Source organism: Herpailurus yagouaroundi, unplaced genomic scaffold (genome assembly GCF_014898765.1).
Source record: "Herpailurus yagouaroundi ecotype Mexico unplaced genomic scaffold, PumYag 142, whole genome shotgun sequence".
Taxonomy (NCBI): Eukaryota; Metazoa; Chordata; class Mammalia; order Carnivora; family Felidae; genus Herpailurus; species Herpailurus yagouaroundi.
Window position 1 is genome coordinate 60,163,881 of NW_024412397.1, and position 20,555 is coordinate 60,184,435.

General features: G+C 46.6%; 1 protein-coding gene across 2 annotated transcripts in view; it reads left to right on the top strand.

Moving 5' to 3' along the window:
* RAB31 (RAB31, member RAS oncogene family) overlaps positions 1-20,555 on the top strand; it is a 135,830-nt gene that overhangs the window by 812 nt on the left and 114,463 nt on the right. The window lies entirely within an intron of this gene.

Genomic DNA, 20,555 nt, shown 5'->3' on the forward strand with positions numbered 1-20,555 from the left:
TTTTGCGTCTCGGGGGCAATTGGTTTATTCACTTTTTGGGGAGAGCGGGAGGGGGAGGGGGAGGGCGGGGGGGGGGTAGGTGGGAGAGAAAGCCCAGCCAGACGCGAGAAAATGCGAGGGGATGCCCCGGCTGGAAGGTGAAGAGAAAAGTGCTGGAGAGCAATGCGCCCGAAAACTTCTGTGCAGGATGAGAAAGTTCTCCCCTCTCACCGCTTCCCCTCCCCGAGTGGGTCTTTCTGAGGAGTCTGAGGAAATGTGGAAGAAGCCAGAAACAAAGACAGAAATACCCAAGCCCTTTGCTCTGGGCAGACCTGCCGGGTGACACAGGGCAGGCCCTGGAAGACCCGCGGCAGAGAGCTCAGATAATAGGGTCATTTCCTTTCGGGTGCCCACACCAAATTCCAGAATTTCTTCTTTTGAAAGAGATGGTTTTAAGCCGTGTTTTCAGCAGCCTTCGGCATCGATGCCTGGGGTACTGCCCCTGGCAAGTCTGGTCTCCCAAGAAAACCATTTCCTACAAAAAGAACAGCAGAGGGGTAGACCCATCGTTATTTAGAAGAAAGGCTCACTGGTCTGTCGAGATGGGAGACGGATGTCCTGGATGTACGGGAAGCCTATGCTGAGGAAATGGTCCCAGGTTAGGACTGAATTGTACCAGACCAGCCAGGTGTCTAGGCTCCATCTAGGCTCCTTTGGCACTTCTGGCTGGACAGTGTTCTCAACTGTCTTCCATCACTGTCATTCACACCAGATTGTCCGGTTCGCCTAGAATTCCAGGGGACCTGGCAAAGGCCCTCCCTTCTCTGTCACCCTGGGCACAAACTACCCAGTGTTCCTGCCCTCCTGCCTTGCTCAGCCCCAGCTGGGATCTGGAAAAGGATCCTGCCCCGGTCTTCCTCCGCTGACCTTTATTTGTGTTGCAGTGTGGGTTTTACCCTCTGTGGGGCTCTCCAACATGGTTTCGACATAAATTCCGGGAATCTCGTGTTTTCCTTGCGAGGGGTCATTCCAGCCTCATGTGTCCCAAGGAATCAAGAGCAACTTTGATGTGTGTTGTGTGTGCCAGGATGGGCCTCGGGAGTAAATGAAGTAGGAGATGTTTTGGCTCCCCCCAAGTCCCCCTGCCCCACGCTTTCTCCTTTGTCATCTACTTAGGAGGCACAAGTGCTACTCATCACAGGAATTATTTTCACTGTTCAGGGATGAGTCTCCGTATCCTTCTACAAGGAAATGGATCACTGGCCGTGCAATTCTGGGCAAGTACTTCAGTTGCCTCATCTATAAAATGGATGTCATAACATCTTCCCTTTTAAAGCAGAGGACTATACCAGATGATCTGCTAAGATACAGGGTACCATGTCCTGCTAACCTGTGATTCCAGGGTGACAATTAGTAAGCCTGGTGTATGAGAGAGCTGGAGGAAGTCCCTTTACTTCTTTTCTTTTATCTCTGCGAATGAAACATATCCTTTTAGCTGGCTTCCTGGAGACCGTGCCTCACCCTGGTTCTTTGCAGTGGCTCTGTTGGTAGGAGTTTGGCTTGGGAGGACGCAGCCCTGCCAGAGCAGAGCAAGAAGGTTTTTCTGGGCGGATGGAAGCTTTGAAGCATCATTCCCGTAACACCATGTCAGCGGCCTTCTTTTATTTATTTATTTATTTATTTATTTATTTATTTATTTATATTTTTACATTTATTTGTTTTTGAGAGAGAGACAGAGCACAAGTGGGGGAGGGGCAGAGAGAGAGGGAGACCAGAATTGGAAGTAGCCTCCAGGCTGTCAGCACAGAGCCCGATGCGGGGCTCGAACCCACGAGAACTGTGAGATCATGACCTGAGGCCAAGTCGGACGATTAGCCAACTAAGCCACCCAGGCACCCCAGCGGCCTTCTTTTTTGTGAGAGTGGCTCTAGGTTTTAGTTTTGTTTAGGTCAGAGGGCCAGTGACCTTATCCCCCACACTGAGTGAAATTTGTTAGGTCCTGTGGTTTGCCTGGGCCTGTCCTGGGTAAGATGTGCGTGATAGGCTGTATTCTTAGCTGCTCATTCCTATAGGGGGGTTCTCTGGGTGAGATAGCATTTGGGTGAGTTCAAAGCCATTTTAACCACCTTGGGTTCACTCTCTTAATTTGAGAGAGAACCTTGCAGGTCGGTGACTAAAAGAAGGAATCAAGAACAAGGCCAAAAGTCCTCAAAATTTTAGCAGGAGCCTTGGGCTCTTTTGGGTTCTCTTTGTCGGGAGGTCTCTTTTCTAGAGGCAGTCTTACACATGGCTAGCACTCAGCTTCCTGTTTTTCAGCCACGACATCTTCCTGAAGTCTCAGTCGGACTGAGACCTTAGAAGCCATGCCCTCTGTCATGTCACTTTCTTTTGTGCCCCCTTGAGAAGGTGATGGAGAATGCAGAGCTCCTAACTGAAGTCTGGCTGTCTCACTGGGGAGGCTGAGGGGCTAGTCGTTTTGTGCCCGGCCATCGGCCTTGAGTGTTGCGTGGCTATTCGAGGATGCACTTCCCATTTAAGGCACAAAGTGTGGGCAGTGCAGACTTTTATCCCTCTTAGCTGTGGTCTGCAGCCTCTGCGGGGTCGGAGGTTCCCAGCGGGAGGGTCATTCTCGACAGGTGGAATAAGCCAGATGACAGGTCTTCCCCGCCTGTACCTGTGCCTTTCACGACCATGAAGTTCAGCATGTCTGTCTTGCTTCTTTTGGTCAGTGCTCCCAGATGGAGTCAACAGCAGTCTGGGGAGCATTCCCTGAATGCTTTGTGCATTCAAACCAAGGACTCAAGAGCATTGGGTTTATTTAGGCTACCTGTTATAAATTCTTGGCTCTCATTGCTGTCATGGGTGGCTTTTCTCGTGTTTATCCTAAGCCTTTGTGAATGCCCTTTCCTGGGATAAACCAGCTAGCCACGCAGGACGGTGTGCTTGCCAGGGGCACACGGTGAAAAGGGGTCCTTATTAGACACCCAGGACCCGTGGGTCCCGTTCTTGTCAGTAAAGTGCCAATCATCCCACTTTGTAATCTGAATTAGTATTATGAAACATGTAGCTTGAAAACAATGCCCTTAAAAAGAGCGAAGTACGTTAAAAAAAAAAAAAAAAAAACTAACAAAAACAATATCGAGGCAGCAGCTGTTCCAACCCCGAAGGTGGAAAGCTTCCCAGTGTGCATTTTTAACACACATCACCACGTGGCAGAAAGCAAGGGGAGGGGGAGAGAGAGGGAGAGAGGGAGAGAAGGGAGAAGAGGAGGAGGAGGAGGGGGCGGAGAGGATCTTCCTTTTCTTCTATTATTTCCTCTGGGTGTGTACGCTTAAAAACTGCTTCCGGATGGAATCCCAAAGAGATTTATATTTGGGCTTTGGTTGTCTTGACGACAGTTTAGAGATTTCTGCCACTTCCTCAACAGCTTGAGTGGCATGGTTAAAACACAGCTGAGGGTGTCCCTGCTTCTGGCAAGGAGCTTGGTGCTCATCTTCCTGCTAGGATCCGGGTGATGGTTCATCACAGAGCAAACACCTGGGATTGGTGTGGCGTCTGGGCAGCAGAGACCTCAGCTGTGTGCAGGGCCTTCCCGTGAGGGGACTGTGTGCTCCCCAGAGGCTCTAGGACCCAAGGGTGGGACAGATAAGCAGATCAGTCAGAGCTATGGACCCTCAAATGGGCTACTTTGAGTGATAGTGAGCACTCCGTCACTGAAAGCATTCATAAGACTAGGTGCATCTGGTTGGGTCATCGTGGAAGGATGGAATGTGTAGGACGGGGAGGATTGGGCCAGGCACTCATCCGAATTGCTTTCCAAGAGATTCTACCATAACTCATTTTCATTTTTTCCCAGAAACCCCATTTCTTGGGGTGTGGGGGGTTGGTGGGGGAGGGTGTAGAGAGAGGCTAGAAATCTAATCTGTTTCTTACCAAACCTGATTCCTGTATTAAATTGAACCCTTTGTGGAAAGCGTGGTACTGGGTTGAAAATAAATACGAATGACATAGTGGGATGTCTTCTGGGAGCGCCCAACGTATGATAACACCGAGCACCCGCCAGGGTCGATGGACTCCGCCAGGGTCTGGTGGACTCCGCCAGGGTCTCTTTGTTCCTTTTTTCTTCAGGGTCAGTGATGGCTACATCTCTCTCTCAGCCTTCTGAGCTCAGTGCTCCCTGGGATATGCGTCAGAGTCACTTGCAGGCACTTTCAAACTTCTTGTGGTCCCTCCCCATCCCTTGTGAGGCATGTGGCCCCCACCCTTTCCCCTGGCCCGGTGTCACTGTTCTCATGAATTTGTCTGCTGTATCCCTCGGGACTGCTCCAAGGCCATTGCCATTGGAAAATATAAAACTTTACTTTCTAAGATGCTAGGGCACAAAAAGATTTTGAGCTCGTGAGTTACAAAAGGTCTTCACATTTAATTGTGTCCAGCAAGTTAGATTACTTTTAGGGCTTGCCTGTCTCTGCAGATACTACACTTTGATTTATCTTTATTTTTACAATTTCCAATACGTGCTTGAAAATGGAATAGGCATTCATCCGTTCAACCGCTCACCATCTATCTAGTGATTCTTTCATGCCAGGAGCTGCTGTGGGTGGCTGCAGGTAGGTAGGACAGCCATGAGCCTTGTCTTTGAAGCCCTCTACCTTTCCTGGGATGTGGACACAAAAGCAGTGACCTAAATGACATCACTTGTATTCCTGTGACGGCACTTACCACAGAGCCAAGCACAGCAGAAGGAATAGAGTAAGATTATGATACATACTGACCGCCATCCGTCTTATTAGACGTGAGGACAGGTGAGGGGTAGAAAGTTTTTGCACCACGTCTGTTTTGACTGCCTGCTGGGCTAACTCTGCTGGAGACAGAAGACCGGGAAGACGGGGTTCTGGTCCCTGCTGGTGATGGAGAGATTTCTGGTCGGGCAGGGAAGACAGGCACCTGCACAGGAACTAACATTCGTGGCCATGGCGATGAGTGGGATCCTGTCACATGGTACAGCGGGAGACAAGGAAGTTAAATTGAATACAGGGGGGCTGGGAAAGGAGGAATCTGGGAAGGTATCTCCAAGAAGGAAGGATTTGAAGAGTGCCTCAAAGAACACACAGGGCTTTGACAAGAATGGAAACTGGGTGTGGACTTCAGGCCTTGGGGAGAGCAGGTGGGACTCTGGTTCTCATGGTATTTTCTGGAGGGCTGAGGTGACTGGAAAGTGAGGGAGGCAGGGCGCACAGCCCTTCCACTCCTGGGCTGACCACCGTCCTGTTGACCCCACTACCTCCCTAGAATGGGGTCTTTTATTTTTAACTCCCTCTTTCCCTTCTTTGATTTTGAAACGTCTCAAACTCACAAACATTTGAAAGAGCAGAGCAACAAATGCCCGTAAGTCTCTCCCCTAGATTCAGTGGGAATAACATCTTGCCGCTCTCTTGCTTTTTATCTCTTTCTCTCTCTAATGTATTTTTTCCCTGAACCCTCTGAAAGTAAATTGCAGACATTATGACACTTGACTCCTATATAATTATGTGTCTTTTAGAAGAAAGGACGTTCTCCTTCACGACTGTAATGCCCGGAACTGAACACAGATATATAATGGTATCGTGTATGTAGTTCATACTCAGAGTTTCCAGTTGTCCCCAAATGACCTTGATAGCTGTTTAAGAAATCCACGGAGACCATGTACTACATTTGCTTGTCATGTCCCTCATCTAAAACAGCTCCCCTCCTTTTTTCTGCCACGAATCCAGGCCACTTACCTTGTAGAAAGTCCCAAGGTCTCAATTTTTTCTAGTTGCCACCTCGTTGCTTCTACTGGGTTACGCATGTTGGTGAGCAGACAACATACTTGATGTTGAATGGTCTTATTTTTTATGTGCCCGTGTATATTACAGTTTTCTTTCCCACTTACCTTTATGGCACTCATTCCACAAATTATCTCTTAGCTTCTACAAGTGCCAGGCAGTGGTATGTCTGAGCAAAACAAAGGGCTTTGACCTTATGGAGCTTACGTTTTAGCAGAAAGGTGGGAAAACAGATTCTCTGGCTGGTTAGAAGGCGGTAAGTGTTATATGGAAAAGCAGATATGGCCCGGAGTTGGGGGAGGGGCACGGGAGCTCCAGGAGGGGAGGAGCAGGTCGGTAGGGTGGTGGTGAGGATGCTCTGTCTGTGTCAGAGACCACATGGGGCTTCTGCTTTACCTGGGGTTTGACTTCGGTTTTGTGACTTGAGTCGCATGGTGTGACCACTGAGCTGCTGAGAGTTGAGTAGGTCCTGAGGAACCAGAGTTGTCTCTCTTGATGTCTAACTCTTTGTCAGCTGAAATAAGGAAAAGAAAAGAGGGACTGAACATCGGGGTCACTGGATGGGTTTCTCACTGTGGAATCTTCTGTTTCGACGAATCTTTTTCTGATCTATTTCCTTGCTTCGAATACCTCAGACCTGCTCTGACTTCTCTGGAGGTCATGAACCTTCTGCTCGCTTAGGATTTAACCCAGAAGGTAGCCGAGGCTGCTTTCAGTTCCCTGGGAGGCTCCTGGAAGAGCTGGATTACCAGAATTTGAATGAGCCCTGTTGGAGAGCCAACAGAATATAGGGGAAATCGGTTCCCTCCTATTTTCTCTGCTTTGCACAGGGTAGCAGAGAGCTGGATCCCTTTTTATCAACAGTATGTGCTTTTCTAGAAGAAAAAGATACCTGCACTATCCAGTATCACTTCCTTTCTTCTCTCATGGAGTCAGTATTCTAACTGGGATCTGCAGATAGAATGCCTAGTCCTAAAAGGTGCCTCTATCAAAGATTTCCCTGAAACGGAGGGAGAGAGAGGGAGAGCTGGTGCAGGGACAGAGAAAGAAAGACAAGAGTAGGGAAGGTGGGGGGAGATGGGCGGGGGAGAGAGACACCCACGCACACACCTGTGCATGAAGAGCATCACTTAGAACTTGCCCACTTGCCCTCTGACGGCAAAGGGCAAGTTTTGTTTTTTGTTTTTTTTCTGGTCAGACTATTAGCCAGGGTATTTAGATTTATGGCAAGCTTAATTAAGAAAGTCTTTTTGGGGGGTGCCTGGATACCTCAGTCTGTTGAGCATCTGGTTCTTGATTTCAGCTCAGGTCATGATCCCAGGGTCCTGGGATCAAGCCCTGCATTGGGCTCCATGCTGAGCATGGAGGCTGCCTGAGATTCTTTCCTCCTTTGCCCCCCTCTCTTTCCTGCTCGTGCTCTCTCTCGGTCTCTAATAATGATTTTTAAAAAGTCTTTTTTTTTTTAAGAAGAAAAAAAGCATAGCATCAATCCTTCATATTTCATGGCCTTACCTCTCATTTCAGAAGTGAAAAATTTTCTAACCTTTTCCATAATAATCTTCTGAAGAGCTGTTTTCTTCATTATAAAGTAACACATGCTCATCTTTTTTTTTTTTTTAATTTTTTTAATGTTTATTTTTGAGACAGAGACAGAGCATGAATGGGGGAGGGTCAGAGAGAGAGGGAGACACAGAATCCGAAGCAGGCTCCAGGCTCTGAGCTGTCAGCACAGAGCCCGACGCGGGGCTCGAACTCATGGACCGCGAGATCATGACCTGAGCCGAAGTCGGATGCTTAACCAACTGAGCCACCCAGGCGCCCCAACACATGCTCGTCTTAATTAAATTTTGAATCTAATTATGAGGTGGGACAATGATTGATTAGTGAAGTGATAAATTTTCATTTGTGATCACAAAGATGAGGGATCCAGGATGACGCCTTGAGCCTCATTTCTTTATAATGACATATAATTGTACAAACTTGCCACAGTCTTGTTTCCTGTCGTAAGCGGGAAATCCTGTGGGTATGAGGAAATCGTCCTACCTGCCCTCCTTCACCTCCTGTTCCCCATCTTGCAACTCCTGTTCTTTCCTTGTCTCTGGTGTTATGTTCAGATGACCACTTGTAATTTTATGGTCGACATCAAGTTCACTGTCTTGCTCTGTGTTTTTTCCGTTGTCTCTGTTCTTTCCTGCCCTGCAGGATCATTTTCTCCCATCGTCTTAATTTGTTTTCTTATTCTCCCCACTTCTCATCGATGAATCATCAGACTGTCCTTCTTGAAAGAGGCATCTAGGGCTTAGCTCACAGAGGGAATGTTTCTAGCCTACTCTTCACTTGCTCCCCCACTGCTGAGTGGGGAGTGTGTGCTGAGCCGATCCCGGTGACCTTCCCTTCTGCTGCCAGGATAGACCAGAAAACCCGGCCAGCTTTACCCTTTGGAGAGTAATGCTGGCAAACAGGGATCTGTATAAAGTAAATGCGAGAAGTGAGATGATTCATTTTCAGAAATACCAAATAAAAGCTGTGCTGTCTAGTTAACAGTAGGTTTAAAACCTATTGGAAATAGGTACGACTCCCCCCACCTCCGCCCAGTGGAGTCCCAAACCCTTAGACCCTTCACTTCCTGGTTCTTCTTCCCTTCTCCATTCCGTGGGCTTGTTTTTCATGTGCTCCGCAGTGAGCATGCCCCAAAGAACTGAAGTCTGTGGCACCTCAAGGAATGTACAGTTGTTCCCATCAGACTACTTTTTGCCTTACATGGGCATAGGCGACTTCCGGGTAAGGCTGTAATGTCTGTAGTACTCAGCCAATGAGGAATCAGGGGAGGGACTTGCACACTAGGAGGTAAATTGCCTGCTGTAACTGCCCCGAGTGTGCCTGTCCATCAGACATCTGCTCTTCCAAGAATGTTGATTAAAGCCTCCCTTCACTGTGCTCTGAGTCTCCACGACCCTCCTTTGTTTGGGGCAGTGGGCTTATTTTTCATAGTAAATGAGGGTTTAACTGAGAGCCGTGTGCCTTGAGAGATGAATGGAGCTTGCTGCATGGCTGGGAGGCTGTAGGCGCATAGAACAGTTTCCCAGAGAGGAAGGGACGATGTCCTTGAGGTTTACGCTCCAGCAATGTACTTGGTGTGATAGGGCGCACATGGGAAACAACCCCAGGCGACCCTGCGGGATGTCACATGATGCTTCGTTGCCTGATGTTTCCAAGGAAGGGCCAAGGAGTTTGGGAGAGGCCAGGGAGGGCATGTGGGTGCCCGCTGCTGAGCCACGTTGGCCCAGCGCAGAGGAGGGAAGTGTTGGGGAGTGAGTGGGAGAGGCGATGCTTACCATACACATCCACTGACAGGAAAAGGTTCTAAAGAGACTCATTTGTCAAGTGGTTATCCCCGTGGGGCAGGGACTAATTTGCACTTATAAATCACTTCTTTCTCTTCATTGGTTTATTTAATGAGCACGCATTGCTTGTGTAATTAATTTAAAACCTATAAAAACTTCTTGCAGGGCCAAGGAGATGTTTGACGGGTAGAGATCCGTTTGGTCGTTACTGGAAATAACTGACAAATTGATAATAAAACCGGAAAGTAATGTGGGTCAGACTGTGAGAGGTCCTTGAAACGTGAAGGTTGTGCCTGTAAGCTGTGGCATGCCAGCTCTGTCATCAACAGGACAGACACTCGAGTGGCTTCTCAGGTCACACTGTGCTCTCATCTGTGCGCGTCATTATTTGGCCTCATGGTGACCACTTGAGTCACAACAACTCTGCCTTCCCCACCGTTCCCGAATCTAGGGTTTCTCAAGATGGGGTTTCGGAAAGTAGCGGGTCTGTCATTCTGTCCCGTGGGGTCTGTAGTTTTCTGTGCCCGTTCATTTCAATGCTGTTCTTTAAAAAAATAGATAAAAGTACGTCGTGGATCTTCAGGGTGATCACCGTGTGACAAAACTGCATCACAGCTTCGGTGCCCGTAAAAGCTGGCTAATGAGATAAGAACGGAGGCAGAGTACAGAGATAATGCGTGAGGCCATGTGAAGACCAAGTGACCCTGCAGCACAGGTGACAGATATTTTCCAGGTGCTGTTCAAGGGCTTGGGCATACAGCAGGCAACAAATCAGACCCACGGTCCTGACCTTGTGGAGTGGACATCCAGCAGGAGTGGCTACTGCTTGTAAATACCTAGTACGGCAGATTGTGATATATACTATGGAGAGAAGGCAGGTGGGCGCACTGGGAGGGCTGGTTAGGGGGTGGTTGAGTAGGGGCCTGAGGAAGGCCCTTGAGTAAAGACACAGAGGCAGTATTCCTGAGCTGGCAGAGGGGACCCCAGGGCTGGGGTGGGAGGGGCACGCCTGGTGAGTTTGTGTGCCGGCGGGTGGCCCAGTGGGGCCGGAGCACAGTGATCACTGGGAAGGAAGCAGGAGGCGGTTTGGGGCCTGAGCCCATGGCGTCTGGTGGGCAGGTTGGGAACTGTGGCATTTCCTGGGCCTCTGGTGGGCAGGGGGTGCTGTTGAAGGTCTTGGGCAGAGCAGTAGCCAAGGTCTGACCTCCCTTTTATGTGGATGGTCGCAGCTGCTGCGTGGAGGGTGGTCCGCAGGCAGGGAACTGGCAGAAGACCAGGTCGTGGTGATTTCTACCAGGGCGCGGCAGCCTCAGCGATGCACGGGGTCCTGCGTGGGTTGTTTGAAGGTAGAAGCGAACCCTTTGCTGACAGATTATGTGTGGAGTAGGAGAGAATTACACCATCACATGGTGACAGCACGCTGACCTCAGGGTGCTCCCCAGCCCTGAGCTGTTTCAGTTAAACAGAGCAGCATTATCCATCACAGGAGATGGATACTCATCTGAATGTTGTTGGCTTTGGAGTTTAATTTGTATTTAATTAATATGTTTACCTTTATTTTGTGGTTTCAGAATAGCATAAGCAGTTTGTGTGTACGTTTATTATTTGTATGTATTTACTCCGTCGTTAATGTTTACCTTAGGATCCATGGGATTGCTTTTCCCCTTAAAAAAGCCTATGGAGTCTTCAAAGGGCCTGAGAAAAACTACTCTGACCGCTGAGGTTGGCTGTGGGCTAATGGAAGCTGTTGTCCTTCATGAAGTATGTTGCAGGACTGTGGAAAAGGAGGCTGTATTTCCAGGAATCAGGGTCCCTGGGCATGCCTGTTGCGACGTGGAGGTGTGTGTGTTGAGCTGTGCCCAGTGCTGGCCTAGGGTGCTATTCCTAGGGGAGTAAGGCCTCAACTGTCTTGCTCCTTTTTTTGATGTGACGCAGGCCACGGACAGCCTTGATAATCCTAGACCTTCCCAGGGATACCTGGATTCTGTTGAAGCCTCAGAGGGTATGTGGCTAAATAAAGCAAAGAATGCATTAGGCTTTTTTTTTTTTTTTAATTTTTTTTTTTCAACGTTTATTTATTTTTGGGACAGAGAGAGACAGAGCATGAACGGGGGAGGGCAGAGAGAGAGGGAGACATAGAATCGGAAACAGGCTCGAGGCTCTGAGCCATCCGCCCAGAGCCTGACGCGGGGCTCGAACTCACAGACCGCGAGATCGTGACCTGGCTGAAGTCGGACGCTCAACCGACTGCGCCACCCAGGCGCCCCTGCATTAGGCTTTTTAAAGAACGTTCTTCTCATAAAAGCATGATTTATATAGACATGGGAGTCATGAACTCAGTCATTTAAAGATCTTCCAAAAAAAAAAAAAAAAATAGGGGTGCCTGGGTGGCTCAGTCGGTTAAGCGACCGGCCTCGGCTCGGGTCATGATCTCACGGTTCGTGGGTTCGAGTCCCGCATCGGGCTCTGTGCTGACAGCTCAGAGCCTGGAGCCTGCTTCCAATTCTGTGTCTCCCTCTCTCTGCACCTCCCCTGCCTGTGCTCTGTCTCTCTCCGACTCTCAAAAACTAAATGAATGTTAATAAAAAAATTCAAAATAAGATAAAATAAAATAAAGACCTTCCAGAATAATTCGGTTTAAAAGGAACTAGTGATAAATACAGTCTATACGTTTTCAGAAGAAAGATACTTATTTAAAAAGATGAATTGTATTATTTGTAGATTGCCACCTCATGAGTTAATCTTAGTAGTGTAACCTGATGTACAATAAAAATAGACATATTTTTAAAATATGGTTGCTAACCTTTTGATTGTATAATTTACTGATTTGAGTATGTTGCTGCTGTTAATGTGAATTGCATTACTGGACATTTCACTTCCGTCAGCCCTGCACTTGTGGCTTGTGAATCACCACTGTTGTGTCACAGCTAACCACATGTGCACATCCTCGTCCTCGCTTTTGAGCAGGGTAGCTACACTCTGCCTGCGTCTTCGTACGTGCTTGGCTTCCTCCTTACAGGCACTAAAAGAATTTATAATTGCTCCTGCTCCAACCCCTGCAGGGTCAGTAATAGTTGAGCAAGATTGGTACACAGTCCTGGAGCTGAAACCAAAACACAGTCCATTCGTCCCCAATCAAGAAAGTACTTCAGAATGCCTTCGATTAAGAAGGATGTTGCTATACGGTTGAGCCTGAGTCTGGTGTGTGAGTATCTCCGTAATCCCAACAGCTGCCACGTACTGAGTGTAACTCATGTGCCACACACCATCTGAGCGTCTCAGTTATCTGTTGCCGTGTAACAAACTACCCCACACTTTGTAGCTTAAAAGAACAGTGCGTTATTTTTTCACAGTTCTGTGGTTTGACTGGGCTCAGAGGGCAGCTCTTGCCTGGGGTTTCCTTGCTGTTTCAGTCGGATGCTGGCCGGGGCTGGAGCCATCTGCAGGCTGGGTCAGTCACGTGTCTGGTGCCTGGGCTGGGATGGCTGGACTAGCTGGGGCTAACCAAGTGTCTCCTTCCATGTGGCCTCTCCATGCAGTTACCTTGGGCTTCTTCATAACCTAGAGCCTCAGGTAGGCAGCCGTGTCACATGGGGGCTGGCTGTGTCCAGAGGGAGTGTTCATGAGCTTTGGGCGGAAGCTTCTTGTGACCTAGCCTCACCGATCCCAGAATGTCATTTCTGCCATATGTAATTGATGGAGCAAGTCACTAAGGCCTGCCTAGAAGCAAAGGGAGGAGATTTGCACTCTACCTGTTAATGGGAGTAATGGCAAGAATCTGTGGCCATCTTTAGTCTCCCCCACTGAGTAAGTGCTCTACATACATTATGGTATTTTGGGACTTGTAAGGGTGAGTTGTATTATTATCCCCACCTTGCTGATGAGGAGACGAAAGCTCGGGGGTTAGTAACATGAACAAACACTCTCTGCTAATAAGTGAGGCTCCATGGATTAGAACTAGCTTTGTGTAACCCCAGAACTCGGTGCGCTTAACTACTTTGCTGTGCCACAAACCTTAGTTGTTATTAGTCACAAATTACTTCTTTACAGCAGAGCACCACTGGTTCGATAGAATGGAATTATTAGAAAATACAAGGTGTTTTGGGGGCGCCTGGGTGGCCCAGTCTGTTAAGCCACCGACTCTTGATCTCAGCTCAGGTCATGATCTCATGATTCGTGGGACTGAGCCCTGTGTCCAGTTCTGTCCTGACAGTGTGGAGCCTGCTTGGATTCTCTCTTTCTCCCTCTCTCTCTCTCTGCCCCTTCTCCACTTGTGCATGCTCTCTCTCTTCTCTCTCAAAATAAATAAACTTTAGAAAATATTTTTTAAAAGTATTGTGTTTAAACACTAATAATAATTGAACCAGGTTTGAAGTACTTCCGTGGAAGCAAAGGAGGCAGACCGCCATGTCAAGGTCCTGGCCAGGTGTTTTGGGAGGACTGATTCTCACTTCCGGGAATGTATTAACACGAAAAGGCGAAGTGCAGTGTCAGGATCTTGATGACGGCAGGGAGGTCCTAATGTGTCCCCAGCAGCTCTAACGCACAGCGACATCGACAGCACAGCAACAGCACCTGGTGTGGTTGTAGTGTGCGGTCTGCGAGTGCAGTATGCCTCCTGTCCCTGATTTGCAGGTGTGAGAGACTGAGGCGTAGGGTGTTGAATGCTTTGCTCAGGGTCCAGAGGCTGGCTGTGTGTGGGGAGCGGCCCTGAGCCCAGGCTTTCTGACCTTTTCTGCGTTTCCCAGCTCACCTGTCCAGGAAGCAGCGTTTTACTTTGCTCCTTTTATTCCTTTAACTCTCCCTTTGGATGCATAGTCAGCGCTCTGTCAGGAATGTCAGTTTGCAGAGACCAGTCGATCAGGAAGGCCAACCTGCTAGATTGGTGGGGCCTGTTAGATGTTAGAAGTTTCTAGGTCTGCCAGTACGACTGTCATCACAGCTGTGCCGGCCTCCTGCCAGGCGGCACTGCTGAGTGTGCATAAGCCTCTGGGTAGGCAGACGGGAGTACCTTTCCTGGCTTTGCCACTTAACTAACTCGATGATGGTAGCAAATCACGTAACTTCCGGGGCTCAGTTTCCTCCGTTGGAAAATGCTGATGCCTTGCATATGTAACCCTTCTGACAGGGAATCAATCCCGCCTGGCATATGAGATTCAGAAAATTCTTTTACCTCTTCCACAATGAACCATTTGACATCCTGATAACCTCAAGGCTTAGGGGAGTTTAAATTGTTTCCGTGAGAGGATTCCAATTTGGAAGTTTTCTTTAATCTTCTCTGTTATGCGATCTGCAAGGCATAAGTGCTAAGTAATAGCTTTTGACTTAGTATATGATATTGTAGAAAAATATTGCATTATTTTTACTAACTTGACCAAGTTTATAATATACTCTTTAAATTTTTATATTGAGGTGTAATATTCAAAAAATTGAGGTGTAATATTCAAAAAAGGTGCACAGATCTTCCATGTGGTGAACGAACGGATTCTCACAAATTGAATAGATCCATACAGACACGCAGATCCAGAAACAGAGTGTGGGCCAGTCCTCCAGAAGCCCACCCTGTCCCTCCTTCCTGGCATTAGCTGTCAAAGAGACAAGAAAGAAGAAAAGAAAAAAGAAAAGCAACAAAGAAAGAAAGAAAACTAACCTGTTCGCCTGACTTCTAATACCATGATGTTATAGTTGGCTCGAGAACCATGTGGAGGTTAGGGGTGCTGGCCCCCTGCAGTCAAAAATTTGTGCATAATTTTTGACTCCCTCGAGACTGAATTACTAATAGCCCACTGTTGACCGAAAGCCTTACCAAGAACATAGTCGATGAACACGTTCTGTGTGTATTATATACTGAATTGTTACAATAATAGTACTAAAGTTTCTCTAGCTTTAGACAAAAGAAAATGTTATTCAGAAAATTATAAAGAAGAGAAAATGCATTTACAGTACTGTAGTGTATTTACTGAAGAGAATCTGTGTGTGAATGGACCTGCACAGTTCAAACCTGTGTTGTTCAAAGGTCAACTGTATTTTTGCTTGTTTTTATCATAACATACTAACCAAAGGATCTGCATTATTTTAAAGTAATTATCTTAAAGTGGTATTTGATAAAACTTCCTATGCTCCTAGGACAGGGGTCTCCCAGTTGGTGGGCAGGGGCTGCCATCGGGTCACAGGGGTGCAGGGACTCGGAGGCTGGCCTTGGCAGGTGGGGCTGGGCAGGCTGCAGCCACCTGTGCCCATTTGTCCAATGCTAGACAACTAATACCATCATCTGTGTTTGCTGGGATATGAAAGAGGTTGGAAGCCTATTTAAAAAAAATTTTTTTTAAATGTTTATTCATTTTTTAAAAAAAAAAATTTTTTTTTTCTTCAACATTTATTTTATTTTTGGGACAGAGAGAGACAGAGCATGAACGGGGGAGGGGCAGAGAGAGAGGGAGACACAGAATCGGAAACAGGCTCCAGGCTCTGAGCCATCAGCCCAGAGCCCGACGCAGGGCTCGAACTCATGGACCGCGAGATCGTGACCTGGCTGAAGTCGGACGCTTAACCGACTGCGCCACCCAGGCGCCCCAAAAATGTTTATTCATTTTTGAGGGAGAGAGTGAGCGAGGACGAGGCAGAGAGAGAGGGAGACACAGAATCTGAAGCAGGCTCTGGGCTCTGAGCTGTCAGCACAGAGCCCGACTCGAGGCTCGAACTCACGAACTGCAAGATGATGACCTGGGCCGAAGTCAGACGCTTAACGGATTGAGCCACCCAGGCGCCCCCACGGAGGCCCATTTTAATCCATTAATTAAATAGGAAGCATCGTTAGTTGTAGATAAATAAGGTGCTCAAGGGTGTTTGAAAGCAGTTCTGGCAAATTTTCAAAATATCGTTCCTGTTTTTAATGAAGAGAACCTTCCTATGAAGAAAACTTTTTTAAGACCCTTCTTCGTTAAAGTTCTTTTTAATGACTAACCTTAATACATACTTGTAAAGAATAAAAATGGCACAGAAAGATACAAAAGGAAAAGTGAAAAGACTACATTTCTCCGGAAATGCCTTATGTTTCTTATGTAGTTTTCTAGATATGGTCTATGCATATGCAAATGTTATTTTCCTGCCTTTTTCACCTAGAGATAAACGTTGACCATCTTTTCTGTCGGTATGTATTGATCTACCTCATTTATTTTGAGTTACATAGAATTCTCTCACAACAGTATATCATGATATACTTAATTCATGCCCTAATGACAGATGTTTGGATAGTTTCATTTTGTTTTTTACAAATATTTTGCAGTAAAGTCTTTGTATCAAAATTTTAATATACATGTGTGAAATTTATTTGTAGGATGATTACCTGAAACATGGAATGTTGAGTCAGAGATATATGAAGTTTATATCTTTAAAAAGATACTGTAAAAGTAACCTCCAAAATATTGTACCAATTTACATTCCCTTTAGTGTTTAGAATATGACTTTTCACACCTTTTTAACACTGAATATCATCAAGGTTTTTTTTATCTTTGCTAATATTATAAGTTAAAAATAATAACCTGTTCTGATTTCTACTTAATAATGCATATCTTTTCATAAGTTTATTGACTGTTTTTTTTTTTTTCCTATTCACATCATTTACCCATTTTTATTTGGATTGTTTTTCTTATTGATTTGTGATAACTCTTTGCAAATTAAGAAACCAAACCTGGGGCTCCTGGGTGGCTCAGTCGGTTGGGCTTTTACTCGGTCACGATCTCAAGGCTTGTGAGTTCGGGGCTGTGTGCTGACAGCTCAGAGCCTGGAGCCTGCTTCGGATTCTGTTTCCCCTCTCTCTCTGCCCCTCCCCAACTCATGCGCATGCTTTCTCTCCCTCTCTCTCTAGAATAAATAAGCATTAAAAAAATTTTTTTTAATTAAAAAAAAAGAAACCAAACCCTTTGACATTTATATTACACTTATTTTCCTCAGTTCGTTGGTTTATATCTTACTCTGTTTACTGTATTTTATTTTATTTTTAATTTTTTAAATGTTTATTTATTTTTGCGAGACAGAGAGAGACAGAGCATGAGTTGGGGGGGTGGGAAGAGAGAGAGGGAGACACAGAATCCAAAGCAGGCCCCAGGCTAGCCTGATAAGGGGCTTGAACTAATGAACTGTGAGACCATGACCTGAGCTGAAGTCAGACTCTTAACCGACTGAGCCACCCAGGTGCCCCTGTTTACTGTATTTTAAAAACCATACCAGATATTTAAAAATATTTAGTCAAATATGTCAGTCTTTTCTTTTGTGGTTTTGGTATTTTATGTCTTGCTTAGAAAGTCCTTCCACACTCTCATATTATAAAATTCGTTACCTATATTTTTATTTTGCTCTGCTTCTTTAATAGTGCGTTTTTGCTTTAATTAAAAATTTTTTGATCAAATGGAATTTATTTTGGTACAAAGAGACAGGTTGGGATTTAAGTTTTTTTTTTTTTTTTAATTTCAAGTGTCTGAGTTTATTGAGTAATTCATCTTTATTTACTGATCTAATATGCTGTTTGTGTCGTAAATGAAACCGCCATGTGTAAATGCGTCTATTTCTGCATTCTATATTGTTCTATTAAAAAAATCCATTGATTTTTTTTTTTAACGTTTATTTATTTTTGAGACAGAGAGAGACAGAGCATGAACAGGGGAGGAGCAGAGAGAGAGGGAGGCACAGAATCTGAAAGAGGCTCCAGGCTCTGAGCTGTCAGCAGAGCCCGATGCGGGGCTCGAACTCACAGACCGCGAGATCGTGACCTGAGCCGAAGTCGGCCGCTTAACCGACTGAGCCACCCAGGCGCCCCTCCATTGATTTTTGAATCAATCATATTCAGGCAAACTTACAAATTGTGTAAAGGAATCAGTTCGTGGTGCTGAACAGCATAGGGCGCCTTAAACACCCAGGGCTGCCAACGGGAACTCGTTAATTGATTTGCTCATTCAACAAATATTTATGGAGCCACTATTAACACTATTAGCTACTATTAACATGCAAGGCTTTTGCTAGGTGCTGAGTGGATGGTGAGTTTTGATTATCTATGACAATGCTCATCTCATTGAGAATAATAACCTGGAACACTGCATATATTGAATTAATTTGGTGGTTACTGGAAGACACTTCAATGAGTGAAAATTTTAGGGTCGCTAAATGGAAAGAGTGGTGTTGGGAGCAGAGTCTTAGCTGGGGTGGGACCTGGCTCTGAAGTGTGGTGGCTCGAGTGTTTGGATCGGTGGTAGAAAAATTAGGCAAGTGGAGTGATGATGTGCACTTTCCACCATCTACAGCACTTGGGTATTTTCCATGCGGTAAATCTTTATTTTTTTCCACTTCAGTGTGAGCAGGATCGCTTCCACTGGAGCTAGTCCAGAAATTGCTGTGTCAGTGGGAATTGTGAGTCTAAGAGTTAGGGATAAATTGAGCTTCACGTGTAACACGGTCCATTTAAGATGGTACAAGATCCTAGCTTCTTTATGTCCCCCAGATAGTGAGCAGTGCTGCGGTCATCTTGGCACCAGGTTTCCGAGGCTTGTCGTGTATGGACTGTAGGGCGCGTGCTCTGGGGAATCAAACGATGGCCCCACGCTCCGTCCGGTCCCACGCTGCTTGTTGCCAGTCACACCAGGGATAGGCTGCTTCCGGGAAGATGGCACTTTCTGTGCCCGGAGCTGCCCCACTCTTCAGTATCGATAGCCATTCTAGAGGCACCCCTTTATTCTGATTACTTCGTTAGCCTAGAATTCTGACTCCCACTCTCTGCCTGGAGTTCCAACTGAACCCCAAGTCCCATCCCATCTTCCTGGGCTGTCATTACCTCCAGGAGTCAGCCCAGAGTGGGTGCGGCCAGAACTCCTGGAGTTCAGCCCAGAGTGGGACCGTGCACCCTGGTGGGCCTCCCAACTCCCTGCCTCTGTTTGCTGCTCGATTGGTCAGATCCATGTGCCTTTTGGCACCTTCCACAGCTGGCCTCTCCAGTAGTCTTTAGACTCTGGCCCACCCTCCCTCCTAGACTGAGAGAGCCTCAGAACACAGTCTCCTGGTGTTCCGCTAGGTAACTAGGCCTCTGAGGTTGGAGGTGGTAGCAATCAGAAAGAAGCAACTAGAGAAGCATTTTTTTTTTTTTTTTTAGGAGTGGGGGTGGGGAAGAGTGGCTGGTAAAGCGAAGGTATTATTTTTAAAAATATATAAATTACTGGGGCACCCGGGTGGCTCAGTCAGTTGGGCGTCTGACAGCTCAGAGCCTGGAGCCTGCTTCAGATTCTGTGTCTCCCTCGCTCTCTGCCCCTCCCCCACTCATGCTCTGTCTCTCTCTCTCTCTCTCTCTCTCTCTCTCTCTCTCTCTCAAAAATAAACATTAAAAATAGTTTAAAAATATATAAATTACTTAAAAAAAATTTCTGTTTCTTATACTTATGCACACACAAAAAATAGGTGGATGTTGCTGATATGTGTCTAATTCTCCCTAACTGAGAAGAGAGGAGTATATAAAAATGAAGAAGGGAAGGAATGTGTTCTGTTTTATAGGAGAGGATTGCTATGTAGCAGGGTACCTGCACCTGTTAATGGGACTGAAGGAGGGGAGGAAGGGGGGAGAGATAAGACAAGGTGAAGACCTCGGGCCTCTCAAACCCATTGTAGAAAGTAAATACAGCTGACCCTTGAACAACATGGGTTTAGACTGCACGCATTCACTTATGTGTGGATTTTTTTCAGTAAATGCAGTACAGTCCTGTAGCTGTATTTTCCATATGTTTTCTTAACATTTTCTTTTCTCTTTTACTGTATTGTAAAAATACAGCGTGTCATACACAGAACGTACAAAATGTGGGTTAATCCATGGTGTATGTTATCAGTAAGGCTTCCAGTCAATAGCAAGCTATTAAGATTTGGGGGGAGTCAAAAGTTGTGTGCAGGGGCTTGGCATTGTTCAAGGGTCAGCTGTAATCGTATCTATCGAACTACCCATGCTGGGCACTGGGCATACTCTGCCTGTTCATCTTACCCCAAACCAGTAAGGTGCAACTCTTATCATCGTGGTCGTGCAGTTGAAATGGAAGCCCGTAGATGTTAAAAACTTGCTTAGGGCCCTGTGGTCAGTTAACGGCAGGACTGATGTTTACCTCCAGGCCCGGGGATTCCAATGACTGCTGTTAAGCCACCATGCCGACCGCCTCCTGTAAAGGGGCAGGATGAGGTGACCCATCTCGCCAGGGAGTGTGGTCAGGGTTTTGTACGTAAGTTGTGTGTAAGCTCAGGAGAAGCCTCAAAAATGGTAGCGGCCAGGGTTGATTCCCTGCCAGGTTTGGTTATTGGCGTGCCCGTCCTCAGTGAGGGAGGGGGAAGCCCGTATGCCTGTCGTGTCTGCTCCCAAGGCTAACGTGCCATGCAGGATGGAGACCATCTGGATGAAGGTGAC